Here is a 14,964-nt window from a genome sequence, read left to right on the forward strand (position 1 = left end):
CGGCTGTCCTCAGCCCACAAAGGCCACAGTTGATAATGTTGCCCCTTTTCCTCCAAGGCTAGAGAGTGGAACATTCAGCCTGATGCAGAATTTTAAAAATATATGACTCACTCTACGCCTTCTGTGTGGTTCTTAACTAGAACTAGCCAAGTTAATTCGCCAGGTCTGGCCTGGCTTATCAACCCCAAACTAATGTCCACAGCCAAACTGAAGTCTTTGTTAAAGAGATTTGAGTCTGCTTCTGTGCTTGAGGAAGCGGCCCTTGTTAATGCCCTGTGGGAATGTCTGTATCTTCACCCCAAAAGCCACTGATCCCAGACACGCCTCATGAGTCATTGAAAAAGGCATGGATTAAACATGGAAAACCAGCTTGTTTGTAAAGGCCTGTCTTCACCTGCACAATCAGGCAGAGCACTGACACCCGTCCATCGATTAGTCAACTCCCTTTGAGCTGTCGTTGGGGAATGGATGATTTGACCTGGAAAAGGGTCTGTTCTAAGAGGAGACTATGTCCTTCCTCCAGTGCCTGGGGACATCATGAGACTAGAGGAGCACTTGGCTGAAGTTCCTGAGAATTCACTGCCTGTTGTTTCACCCAACACACTTCTGTCCCCTCTGTGGGTCCCCGCCTCCATTCCTGTGGGGTCCTTCTGGCACCCTAGACTTACCTTCACCATTAGCACATAACAAAATAATATTTGTCCTCTTCTGGGCTCTATATCTACAGATCTCTCATTGTGACCCTCTACTCCTATACCTCTTCCGTTTCCTTCTACAGTATACCCATATTCCCTAGCCAGGGTTACAGCCAGTAATAATAGCTGTTTATTGAGCATATGCTGATAATGTGTTACCCTTTCCTTTTTATTACCTAACAACAAGTCTCTGAAGTAAACAAATTCATTACCTATGTTTTACAGATGAGGAAACGGAGGCACAAAGACATTAACTAATTTTCCTAAGGCCATAAAACAAAGAACTGACAGCCCCACAGTTGACTCTAGCCTCTTGACCATACTTGTCTCCTTGGTTAATAATATCTCTGAAATGGATAGTGTGGTAGTTAACTCCAAAGCCAGATTACTAACTGTGTGACTCTGGGCAAAGTGTTTAACCCCTCTGTGTTTTAGTTTACTCATTTGTAAAATAAGGATAATAATGCTTATGCCACAAAGATGTTATGAGGATCAAATGAAGTGGTGTAATGCCTGACTCATAACACTAAGTAAATGTTAGCTATTATTGCTACATTTTTAAGGGCTTTTCCATTTGCATGTCGTTAATCCTCACATGCAGAACCAAGAATGTTCTCATTTTTGGTTGAATTCCCTGGAGGTTAAGTTGGCCTACCCAGGACTTGACAGCAGTGGGGAAGCCAGGGCTACAACCAGATTTCTGATCCTTCTGCTGCACCTGTCCTCTCTCTACTCTTTGAAAACCCTGGGGTATGTGGCCCTCCCTGGGTTTCAAACATCTCCTCAGGACCCAACCTTGTGAGTGTTTATTGTGTTCTGGCTTGCACAATGGACCCAGTAGGTCTGGTTAGATCCTGCACTGAATGTCCAGACCCACATTCTTCTTCTCCTTCCTCTCCTCCTCCTCCTCCTCCTTCTCCTCCTCCTTCTTTTACAATTTCTGAGATACACTGTTTATTTTGCTTCTTGAAACCTAAGTGGCCATATGACAGTATGCCACTATAATTATGGGGTTCTTATGTAAGGCTTAATTAATTTTTTGAGCACTTGTGTTCTGGTGTTTCACAAAAGCTTTTTCAACGTGTTCCCTTATCCCCATCCATGATGTTACTGTGATTTGTTTTCAGAATTTTTCAAATTCAGTGATGACATTCTGATAGGCGCTTACTAAATGCATCATTGTGAGAACTTCTGGATCATTTTTGTACGGTTTGGACTCTTGTGAGTCAAATGAATTTATTCTCGATATCATTAGCCCATTTTCAAAGACCAGATATTTTAAGCAAGTGGTTCGTCATGGACTTCCCCATTCATCATAATTATTGACGACTTCAAAAAAATGGGAGTGCACCTTTTCAAATTCGCCTTCTCTCAAGTGCATTTTCCCAGCACATTCTCTGATGACTCACTCCCCTGGTCAGCAGATGGGGGATGGCACACTTGATATGAAATCACTGTTCGTAGAGTGCTTTTAGCTTTTGTGATTTTTCTGTACCATGAACATTTGAATTTCTAAAGCATAAATTTCTAATTGTGAATAAACCACTTTACAGGTCATCTTCTCCGTCATCCGTCTGACAAGACTGATGTAACTGGTGTAAAATTTTTTGAATCTTTCCATATTTTTCTGTTACTAAATACAATTTTCCAAGCTTTGTGTTTGTCTTAAACCATAGTCTATCATTCCTGCATCTTTTAAAGTTTCCAGCTCAGCTGGTTGGAGCATCGTCCTGATGTACCAGGGTTAAGAGTTTGACTCCCAGTCAGGGCACATACTACAGTCAACCAGTGAATGAATAAATACGTGTAACAACAAGTCAATGCTTCTCTCTCTCCCTTCCTTCCTCTCTTTAAAAAAATTAATAAAAAAATAAAGTTACAATGCTGTTTTATAGAATTCCTGCAGTAAATTCATCTGTTTAGAAGTGGAGATAAAATCAAGAATAGAATTAATGGAGTTTCCAAAATAATTTCTTGTGACTGTACTCTAAATTTAGATCAATAGTTGTTTATATCTGTTTATCATTTATGGAAAGTTTGTCAATCGGGAGTGAATCTCAGATATTTTTTTCAGTGTTTTAAATCCCCGTTCTCCCTTTTCACCTTCGAGTTCCAAAGCAGTCTGAAAACTGCTTAATGCTGTTTGCAGGTCACCGTCCTTTAACGCTTTGGAATTATAGTACTGATTTTCCAAATCCACATTTGGCTCGGAGTTACTATCTTCAGAATATTCCGCATGCAGTCCTCCTCCTCATCGCATGTTAAATCATCTTCCATGTCAGACATCTTGTCTGGGAAGCAGGGAGGACCACAGTCTACATGCATGAGAAAGTACAACCAGTGAAGTTATAAATGTCCCATGCATGCATGAAGATGTTTCCAAAATTCAAGCCTTGGAGCTATAAGGTATGAGAATCTGGTCTGTGAAGGCGAGATGTTGAAATCTTACCTGCAGCCCTCTGACACACTGCTGGAGAGGGAGCAAACTTGCAACCTTGACCAGACTTAAAGCTAAATTACCACTGATGATGGCGCAGGCCTCCTTCTAAGAGGAGAAAGAAATACTGTACAGCCTCAGCATAAAGGCATAAAGGCTCTGTTTACCTGTCCTCCAACCTCTGCCCTCAACTTCCCCTTCTCCATGAGCCTACTCTTCTTGCTATAATAGCCAGTCCTAAGGCCCACATTCTACACAATGTTCCTTTAAGCTCAAATACGTCATTCTGCTGTCAGACCTGGGGTGCCTCCCACTCTTGGTTGATTAAACGCAGTCAGCACACCTTTGTCACCTTTCATCATCACCCCTTATTGTGGCGCAGTCCCAGGTAACTCAGCCAGACTCTATCTTACCTCAGAAAAGAAAATATGACAAACACATTGAAGAGCACTGTAGATTTCTCTTCTCTTCTCTTTTCTTTTCTTCTTCAATATCTTGAGCATCCAGGGCAGGAGAGTACGTACATGCTTCATGACAAATTTTTTTTTAAAGATTTTGTTTATCAAGTTTAGAGAAAGGAGAGAAATAGGGAGGAGTAGAAAGCATCAGTTCATAGGAGCTGTGAGCGGGCAAGGCCAGGGCTTTGAACCGGCGACCTCAGCGTTCCAGGTCGATGCTCTATCCGCTGCGCCACCACAGGTCTTGGCCTCATGGCAAAATATTTTAAGATTCCTTTAAGCTTGATCCCTCTTTTTCTAAAGTTGCTTTCCCATCAGCAATGTCCTGAACCTCTCCTCTTTTCTTTTTCCTTTGCCCCAGCCTTTCTTTTCCTTTCCAGACTCTCAGTCCCGAGTCCATTCTCGAGCATAGAAGTGTGGCCTCTGCTGAGCCCTTACGCGTCCCCCCCATCAGCAGAACACTCCCAGGGTTTCTTTTCTTGCCATTCTCCTTCTTCAACTGGAAGAAGGAAAATCACCTTTCTTAGAAATTAGTAACAAAGACATGGAAAACCTATAATTGATTTTTTTCCTAGCCCACAAACATGGTTTTATAATAAGAGAGAGAGGATAAGGTTCAACATATGTTAAGTACCCATTATATTCTAGAGGTATTCTCATCACGTGTTAAGTTAGTATGTATTAGTCATTCAGGAATAAGGCAACTCACTGAAGAGTAGGGAATGAAATCAGTTTCGCTGGGCTACAAAAATTATAGCTCATGAGGCACTCTTTAAATATTTTTATTAGGTTTCAACAATTGGGTATATAAAGATCTCACATGAGAATATTGACATTTGGCTTCTCTAAGAAAATTGGAGATTTGGCATGCCTGGCCTGACAGTGGTCAGAGCTCAATAGTAGCGGCCAACCGCTCCACCTGAGATGGGCCTGCACTCTGTGGGCACTGCCACACCCCACCTCCACTCCCTACTGTGCTCTTCATTCCAAAATGCAATCAAATGCCATCTGCCCTCATGCTTGTACTGCTTCCTTATAGGAAATAGAAAATTAAATATTACAAACATGAGTAATACAATAGGGTATTAAGTGCTCCTTGCACCTACCCACTAATTCATTGATCTTACCTGGCAGCTCCTAGGAGTCTTTTGCAGCTGTGAGGCCATTTTACTGAGTACTTCCTTCCTAGCATCTCTTGGTGCTGGGGCTAATGTGTGGCAGGTATCCCACAGTTCCTGGCACACTGGAATGAATGGAATAAATCCCACAGAAAGCCCCAAAGCTTAATGTCTGCTGCCCTATTGCACAGAAAGCCCCAAAGCTTAATGTCTGCTTCCCTCTTCCCTGCTGTGGCCAGAAGAAATAGCCCCTCTTCAGTGTTCCACCAAACCTGGAGTGCTCTTGTGCGCCAACGAGTCCCAAATCTTCTGAAACGCCAATGACTCTGAAAGCCAATGACTAAGGTAGTTCAAAGTACCCATAAATAAACCATGGCAGAGAGTTTCCATACTGGGTTTTTAAAAGCCAAATATAAGTTAAAAATAAACAGCCCAATCTCTTGATAAAATTGGCTGATGTCAAAAACACCCCCTTTCTCAAAGAGAATGGCCAAATTTTGGCAGTCATGCCAAAGGGAACCGGGAAGGCATCGACAGAGCAGCAAATGACATTACAGGACATCCGTGACAGATCTTCCAGTACACCTGATTGTACCTTTTTCCCAGTGAGGACAATTTGTTAATTTGATAATCAAATGTGATCTAATTTGGATGCCTTTGTAAATCTTTTTATATAAATGATTTTAAGAATTAGGGAGAATAATTCTAATTATACCATCTATCTAGATTATTTTTTGTTTTGGAAAATGTGGTTGTTAAAACCACAAAGCTCCTTTTCCAATACAATCGATGCTCCAAGGGAAAGAAAGAGACCCCTGAGGCGAAGGCAGAGGGACGGGGTCAGGGCTGGGGAAATGACTCGCAAGTACCGTGGAGAAATATTGACTTCATTCTTATTTATGCCGACCCCTCTCTATACAGTCTCCTTCATTTTACTTTAGACCCCGTCTGCCTCCCTGCTGCTTTCTAATAAATGTACACTCTCTTCCTCTTCAGACAAGAACAGTCTGAGGGTGGACTGTGCCTTCTTTTTCTTTTTTAAGCCCCATTAGCACCTGACATGGTATCAAGCATGTAGTAAGTGTTTTAAAATGCTCCTTGGGTGAATGACCATCTTTTTCTGTGGAGCTGAAGCTCTCTGGAACACTTCTCACTGCTCTGCTCCCTCAGTGTTGAGGGAGACTGAGCGGAGTGGGGATGTCGGAAGGGAGGGGCCAGAACCAGACCTGCCTCCAGTTTTTCCCACTTCAATTCCTGCACATCTGAGTCTAGAAGACTCATAGGAAGGAATTATTTCTCTCAGATTGAAGAGGAAGATATTCCCCAAGGCAGCAGCTGTGGCAATTTTTCCCAGAAGGGAGGGGTCTTCCCTCAGAGGAGGAAACGGGACATGGATGAACATCACTGCATCCTCATTGCCTGGGGGTGGCAGCTTGCCAGAGGGGGCCAGCTGGAAACCAGGCCCCTGACTGCAGTGTGCTGTCCATCAGGGAGGGCCAACCCAGCTGTTTTGATGGACCCCCTCAAATATCCTCACACCACACCTCAAGCCAGTCACTGGCACTTGATCCTTAACGCTTTGAAAATGAATTTACCATAGCCATCCTCAAACCTGCTGTTGGAAACTATGATCTTTTAGGAAGTGTAAAAAAATATCCTGAGTCAACATTTGCAAATATCCAGAATCTAAGTGGCTTCTCTTAAATATCAGAAGCTCTGCTATCCACGGCCTGACCCCCAGCACAGTTTCTACGGCTTGCGCTGTGACAGCTGGCCTCTGGGGATGGCTGTGCCTAAGCCTGAGCTGACTCACTTACGCATCTGCCTCCCTGGCTCCTGCAAGCTACTGAGTTTAGAGTTTGGGACCCCAAAGCTTCATTAGAAAATATCCCCTTAACATGAGATGGAGTCATCAGTTGCAGAGCTCTTTGAGTTATTAAATCCTTTCAATGATAATATATCATCTGTATATAAAAATCCATGTAGCCCTAGCCGGTTGGCTCAGTGGTAGAGCATCGGCCTGGAGTGCGGAAGTCCCGGGTTCGATTCCCGGCCAGGGCACACAGGAGAGGCACCCATCTGCCTCTCCACCCCTCCCCCTCTCCTTCCTCTCTGTCTCTCTCTTCCCCTCCCACAGCCGAGGCTCCATTGGAGCAAAAGATGGCCCGGGCACTGGGGATGGCTCCTTGGCCTCTGCCCCAGGCGCTAGAATGGCTCTGGTCGCGAGAGAGCGATGCCCCGATGGGCAGAGCATCCCCCTCTGGTGGGCGTGCCGGGTGGATCCTGGTCGGGCGCATGTGGGAGTCTGTCTGACTGCCTCCCCGTTTCCAGCTTCAGAAAAATACAAAAAAAAAAAATCCATGTAAATAGGGGGAAATAATCATTCAGGACTCTTTGCAGCAGCCCACAACGGCCTGACCCTCATGTCTACCTATGTCCCAGCACACATCCCTAGGATTCAGTCTCACCGGCTGTCCCACCCACGCCTTGTGTCCCTGCCTCTGAGCTCATGTTCCCAGTGAGCAGCTCATACTTGGCAGACCCTCAAAGCAAGACCAGAGAGCAAGAAAGGGTGCTCAGGACAGAAGCCCTTTTGTAACCTAATCTTAGAAATGACAAATACCACTCCTAATCTTGAAGATGACAATATTGTATTTATTAGAAGTGAAGGGACAGGATTACACAGGGACATGGATACAGAACATGGTCAGTCATCCAGTAAGTACGCCTTCCATTCACTCTCCCCTTCCTGTCTCTAGTAAGTACACCTTCCGTTCACTCTCCCCTTCCTGTCTCTAGTAAGTACGCCTTCCGTTCACTCTCCCCTTCCTGTCTCTAGTAAGTACGCCTTCCGTTCACTCTCCCCTTCCTGTCTCTAGTAAGTACGCCTTCCATTCACTCTCCCCTTCCTGTCTCTAGTAAGTACGCGTTCCATTCACTCTCCCCTTCCTGTCTCTAGTAAGTACGCCTTCCATTCACTCTCCCCTTCCTGTCTCTAGTAAGTACGCCTTCCATTCACTCTCCCCTTCCTGTCTCTAGTAAGTACGCCTTCCGTTCACTCTCCCCTTCCTGTCTCTAGTAAGTACGCCTTCCGTTCACTCTCCCCTTCCTGTCTCTAGTAAGTACGCCTTCCGTTCACTCTCCCCTTCCTGTCTCTAGTAAGTACGCCTTCCGTTCACTCTCCCCTTCCTGTCTCTAGTAAGTACGCCTTCCGTTCACTCTCCCCTTCCTGCCTCTAGTAAGTACGCCTTCCATTCACTCTCCCCTTCCTGCCTCTAGTAAGTACGCCTTCCATTCACTCTCCCCTTCCTGTCTCTAGTAAGTACGCCTTCCGTTCACTCTCCCCTTCCTGTCTCTAGTAAGTACGCCTTCCGTTCACTCTCCCCTTCCTGTCTCTAGTTAGTACGCCTTCCGTTCACTCTCCCCTTCCTGTCTCTAGTAAGTACGCCTTCCGTTCACTCTCCCCTTCCTGTCTCTAGTAAGTACGCCTTCCGTTCACTCTCCCCTTCCTGTCTCTAGTAAGTACGCGTTCCATTCACTCTCCCCTTCCTGTCTCTAGTAAGTACGCCTTCCGTTCACTCTCCCCTTCCTGTCTCTAGTAAGTACGCGTTCCATTCACTCTCCCCTTCCTGTCTCTAGTAAGTACGCCTTCCATTCACTCTCCCCTTCCTGTCTCTAGTAAGTACGCCTTCTGTTCACTCTCCCCTTCCTGTCTCCATCTTTTCTCATTCCCTCGCTACTTCCTTCCAGTACCTACTGTGAGTTGTAAATCTACCATGGCCCAGGGGTTGTGCCAGCCACGGGGAATTGTGGACCCCAAGAAGAAGATGCCTACTAAGAAGGGATCAATACTTTTTATTGAATTTATTGGGGTGACCCTGGTTAACAAAATTACACAGGTTTCAGGTGCACAATTCTACAACACGTCTCTGTACCCTGCACTGTGTGTTCCCCACCGCAAGTCAAGTCTCCTTCTATCACCTCCCCCAGGCCCCTCCCACCAGCTATCACCACACTGTTGTCCATGTTCATGGGTTTTTCTCTCTTTTATTTTTTACTCAATGCCTCCATGCTCTCCACCCAGCCCACACCCCCTGACAGCTGTCATTCTGCTCTCTGTCTATGAGTCTGTCACTATTTGGCTTGTTAGTGCACTTTGTTCATTAGACTCCACATATGAGTGAAATCATATGGTACTTGCCTTTCTCTGACTGGCTTTGGGCCTCTTGGGAGGGACTGTGGTACAGGCCAGTGTAAGACTCTGCCTGTGAGGGACTGTGGTGCAGGCCAGTGTAAGACTCTGCCTGTGAGGGACTGTGGTGCAGGCCAGTGTAAGACTCTGCCTGTGAGGGACTGTGGTGCAGGCCAGTGTAAGACTCTGCCTGTGAGGGACTGTGGTGCAGGCCACTGTAAGACTCTGCCTGTGAGGGACTCCGGTGCAGGCCAGTGTAAGACTCTGCCTGTGAGGGACTGTGGTGCAGGCCAGTGTAAGACTCTGCCTGTGAGGGACTCCGGTGCAGGCCAGTGTAAGACTCTGCCTGTGAGGGACTCCGGTGCAGGCCAGTGTAAGACTCTGCCTGTGAGGGACTCCGGTGCAGGCCAGTGTAAGACTCTGCCTGTGAGGGACTGTGGTGCAGGCCACTGTAAGACTCTGCCTGTGAGGGACTGTGGTACAGGCCAGTGTAAGACTCTGCCTGTGAGGGACTGTGGTGCAGGCCAGTGTAAGACTCTGCCTGTGAGGGACTCCGGTGCAGGCCAGTGTAAGACTCTGCCTGTGAGGGACTGTGGTGCAGGCCAGTGTAAGACTCTGCCTGTGAGGGACTGTGGTGCAGGCCAGTGTAAGACTCTGCCTGTGAGGGACTGTGGTGCAGGCCAGTGTAAGACTCTGCCTGTGAGGGACTGTGGTGCAGGCCAGTGTAAGACTCTGCCTGTGAGGGACTGTGGTGCAGGCCAGTGTAAGACTCTGCCTGTGAGGGACTGTGGTGCAGGCCAGTGTAAGACTCTGCCTGTGAGGGACTGTGGTGCAGGCCAGTGTAAGACTCTGCCTGTGAGGGACTGTGGTGCAGGCCAGTGTAAGACTCTGCCTGTGAGGGACTGTGGTGCAGGTCAGTGTAAGACTCTGCCTGTGAGGGACTGTGGTGCAGGCCAGTGTAAGACTCTGCCTGTGACTCGCCCTCAGCAAACCGTTTGGAGCAGTCTTGATATGACTTCTATAAATCTTTGGTTATAAGACTTCTTTACAGCTTGTCTTCAGTCTTTTTTCAGAATGATTATTTTATAATTTAGTTATAATTCCAGTTTGGTCCTGGGAAGAGGTGAGTGCAGCTTCTACCTACTCCACTGCCATCTTGGATTGGCCTAACTGGGCTCAAATTTTAAAAAAACAGCCTATCAGACATTTCTTCCCTGGGGCCTCTCATACAAACCACATTTAAGGAGGAAGTAAACTGCCTGCCTCTTGCACTGAACTGCCATCCTGCACTGTGTTTCTGACATCCAAGCCAGCCCTTATAAAGGAGTTCCTGGAATCCTATTTCAACCAATAGGACTGACACTTTTCCTATCCAGTCAGAGCTGTGCAGCTATATACCTGTCAGCATCTTCATCAGTTAATGAAAGTAGCTCACTTCTGACCAATCAAGAAAGTGTCTTTTGCCTGACCTGTGGTGGCGCAGTGGATAAAGCGTCAACCTGGAAATACTGAGGTTGCCGGTTCAAAACCCTGGGCTTGCCTGGTCAAGGCACATATGGGAGTTGATGCTTCCTGCTCCCCCCCTTCTCTATAATAAATAAATAAAATCTTAAGAAAAAAAAAAGAAAATGTCTTTTGGACCACACTGTGAGGATTTGGAATTCTCATTTGCATGAGGATGGACCAGTCAGGGTCCAGGGACAGGGACTATTATCTGTATAAATCAGCTCCCCTTTGGTTTAGAGAGTGCACCTTCTGTTTCTTCCTAAGATTGAAGAGCTGAAACACCACAGATATCTTACGGGAGCAGACAACACAGGGTAGAGAGACCACTGGACAGGGGGCTGGCCCCAGGGCTGCTCAGCCCAGGGCCACTTTGCCCCAGGAGCCCTGACAGCCACGCTGTTTCACACTCACGCTGCCTCATAGTTGAGTTGTAACACTACAAGCTGCTCCTTAGCCCTATGTCCTCACAGCCATGGTGCATCACAATTCAGCTGTGTGCACAGAATGAGATTTCCCTCTTCACCGCACCCCAGATTAGGGATTCCTGTTGCTGTTGAATTGATGCCAACAACTATCAATTGACAGAATAAAAAGGCAGACAACACTGAGATTCCCAGTCTCATAGAAGAGAAAAATCCAATAAAATGAACTGTTTCCCACGCTTCGGCCACTCGCCCTTCTGCCCATATATTGTATATGTGGAATTCTTAAACCTTTTTTTATACAATGTTTGTCTTTAAGTTGATTCTACTCTAAAACACTACCTCTTCCTAAGCCAGTGCTTCACCCTGGCTGCTCACCAACAGCATGTAGAGGACTATTTACCTGGAGGTCAAGGAGACGTGGTTCACACGGAACTTCTTCCCACTGCTCCGCGCTTCCTTTAGCTCTCGCGCCCACTCCACGAGGTCTCCAGCAGGCCGGGGGGCAGCTTCCCTGACAGGAGACATACCTTCCAACATTAAAACTCTAAGCCAGGGGTCCCCAAACTACGGCCCGCGGGCCAATGTGGCCCCCTGAGGCCATTTATCCAGCCCCCGCCGCACTTTCGGAAGGGGCACCTCTTTCATTAGTGGTCAGTGACAGGAGCATAGTTCCCATTGAAATATTGGTCAGTTTGTTGATTGAAATTTACTTGTTCTTTTATTTTAAATATTGTATTTGTTCCCGTTTTGTTTTTTTACTTTAAAATAAGATATGTGCAGTGTGCATAGGGATTTGTTCATAGTTTTTTTTTATAGTCCGGCCCTCCAACAGTCTGAGGGACAGTGAACTGGCCCCCTGTGTAAAAAGTTTGGGGACCCCTGCTCTAAGCCTTGCCTTCTTATTTTCCCTCACCTCTCCACCCTCCACCAATGTCCCCCCACCCCGTACTCCTTTTATCTTTCATCAACAAAGGGGCAAAACGACCTCTTTTCAGCGGGGCACAGCTCTGTGCCCGCTGAAAAAGAACTTTGCTTTCTCAATAGAAGGGATGTTATTGTGGACACTTGTGACCCCCAGTGGTAAAGATGGGGAAATACATCCATTGAAGACAGGCAGGAAGGACCAGCCTCAGCAACGTCCTGGAGCCTCCACTCACACTATGTAAAGCAGTGTCCATAGCGGGGCAAAAGCAACACTGACAACGATAAAACACCTCTGCCTCTCACCTCCCATTCTGAGCAGTTTTAGTCACATATAAGCAATCAGCACTTCCACCAGGACAAAAACAGTCAGAAGATACAAACATACAAATGCCCCTGTTGTACCTTGTCCCTAGTATTTTGGCCGCTAGCACGATACAGGAAAGGCTTCTCAAACTTCCCAGATACCCTTACTGGCCAAGAGGACTAACTAGGTCCCCAAAGAACTAAGAGGATAGCCTTAAGTTCCAGGGACAAAAACAAAGTTGTTTGAAATCTTATGTCTCATTATAAAGACTCACGTGCATTCCAACCAGAGGCGGATTTAACGGCGGGGCACTGAGCACGAGCCCTGGGCCCCAAATTCTGAAGGCTCTGCAAAACTCCAACTTTACACTTTTTTCTAATGAGACCAAGTTTGGTTTCATATGTGCAATTTTAACATTAATAGTACAAACTATTTTTTATTTATTTAACAGTATGGTTAACATGTATTTTTATTTTCCCTGTCTCTCTCTCTCTCTCTTTTTTTAAGAGGCCTAATATTTTCTTCTGCGCCGAGGGCCTCAACCAACCTCGATCCACCTCTAATTTTGATGCACTATTATATTATGCTTAACATAAAACTGATATTTTTACCCAAATCTCTGAATAAAATAAATTTTGTAGGGATATGCCATCTTTATGCAGAGCATCCCCAGGCCCAAGAGTGATGAGCATAAATAACAGGGGGCCTACCTGGGTCCAGGCTCGGCTGATTCCAATCCTGGCTCTCCTATTTCCCATCCGTGTAATGCTGGTAGATTGACTAATCTGAAACACAGTTTTCTCATCTGTAAAAACAATGTGAAGCTCTGAGCTCTGGAGAAAGCCAGAACCACTGAGAATGGTGATGATACCGTGGTTTGCAGGTTACCAAGCATGTCTATGTGTTACCTTATTTTGATAGAGCACCTGGATGTAGAGGGACAAGAAGACATAAAGCTCAGCTGATGCCCAGCCTTGCCACAGAGTGACTCTGTGCTCTTGGGCAAGTGACCTGACCTTTGAGAGTAACAATGTGCCGGGCTTCTGGGATCCCTAAACGTAATATGTCTGTGAGGTGGGCGTTCCACTGTAAGTGGCAAGTCTCCTGGCGCCTGCGGTCAGCTGCAGTGCGTGGTGAGCACATCAGGTCTGCTCGCCAGACAGACTGGCTCAGCTCTTAGTAACTGGGGGGCCTTGGGCAAATTACTTAACATCTTTGTGCCTCAGTTTCCTCTTTTATCAAAGCAGGATAAAAATACTACCCTCTCAGAGGGCTCTGAGGACAAACTGAGTTAGTATAAGACACGCTCACAATAGTGGTTGACTCATAGAATCTCAAAATCCAGGAGGTATCCGTGTGTAGTCATCTGGCTATACTACTGCCCTCTTCAGGTGGGGAAGCAGAGGCTCCGAGATGTTCTTCTTCATCAGTATGACTTCTCTTTCCCAAGTGAAAGAGGAAAGATTTGAACCCAGCTGCTGATTCAAGAGCCAGTAGTCTTTTCAATATACCCCAACAGGGCCTCCTGGAAGTCGGGGCTGCCCAGGGCTTCCATTGGAAGCCTCAGTGCCCTTGGGCGAGTGCATAGAGGCCGATGCCCACACAATATTCCCAAATGTAAACAGCAATGATTCTCAGGCTAATTAATTCTGGTTCATGAACACACTATAATTTCCTGGGGAGGTTATGGAATAGACAAAAGCCCTATGTCTAATGGAATATCTCTCTGGGACTAAGTAACCCTCCCAGTTACCTTAAGATGCTATAGGGAGCAAACACCATCAATCTGATACCTGCATGGTTCCAACAGTTATACAATGTAAAAGTGGAAAGGGATCATAGATTGTTTTCTCTGAACAGATAAAGAACCCAGAGTTGAGTCCTTTAGAAAGTAGACCACTGATCCACACTCTTATAATTGTTTTGATCTATTCTATTTAATAACCAGCAACTTTCTTATTTGGGTCCCAGCAAACATGCTCTGCCATTGTTAAAGCTACCACACCCAGCCTCTGCCGTTCTGTGTCCAAAATATCAAGTCTTCCCCTTTCCCTGCAAGGCTCCAAACCTCCCTCCTTACTTCCTCTCTCCCAACCCATGATCTCCCTGCTACTTACTACATAGAGAACATAGATGTCAGGCAAGGAAATGTGCAGAACTTCTGCAGACGCACCTACACTGAATCAACCCCTCCATCTCCTCACGTGCCCTTGGAGAAGGGGGTCTTCACTTAGCACCGTGTCTGGATGCCATGCCGCCCTGCCCTCTGAGGGAACTCGCTCCATATTGATTTTCCTTGCTCTCTCATAAGTCTCCCACATCTCTCCTTCTCATCAGCATTTGTACATGGTTCTGTCTCTTCCATCTTAAAAAATCAATATATGGTGCCAGGTGGGTGCTGGGAATATCAAGGGGAGCACTTTGGAAAAGACAGGGGTGGGCAAAAGTAGGTTCACATTGGGAGAATGCAAAACACAGTTTATTCCTGTCTTATTATTTGTTAACTATTGTGTTATTTATTTGTATTTTTTGTAAACCTACTTTTTGCACACCCCTGAATATGATTGTCTAATCTCTATGCTGTACACATGAAACGAATACAAAATAACATTGAATATAATCTGTAATTGGAAAACTAAAATATAAAGTTCTTTTAATTTGAAAATTTGCATATGAAAATTAATTAATTAATTAATTATAAAAATGAAAACCTTCCTTGATCTCACACCTCCCTCTAGATACTTTCTTCATCTCCCTCTTCCCCTCTGCAGTCACTTTTCTCCAGGGTTGTCCATATGTTCACCTCTCGCCTGCCCACCCGCATTACACAGTCCACACAGCCATCACCCACATCACCAACAAATAACCTCTGTGACAATCCATTGGTTAAAGCCAAGATCGACAA

The 14,964-nt window shown here is 45.8% G+C and overlaps 1 pseudogene; it reads right to left on the minus strand.

Annotated features, from left to right (window-relative positions):
* Positions 1–1,700: 1,700 nt before the first annotated feature.
* LOC136319560 (COP9 signalosome complex subunit 2 pseudogene) lies at positions 1,701–2,981 on the minus strand (annotated as a pseudogene).
* Positions 2,982–14,964: the final 11,983 nt, after the last annotated feature.

The sequence above is a fragment of the Saccopteryx bilineata genome, chromosome 1 (assembly GCF_036850765.1).
Source record: "Saccopteryx bilineata isolate mSacBil1 chromosome 1, mSacBil1_pri_phased_curated, whole genome shotgun sequence".
Taxonomy (NCBI): domain Eukaryota; kingdom Metazoa; phylum Chordata; class Mammalia; order Chiroptera; family Emballonuridae; genus Saccopteryx; species Saccopteryx bilineata.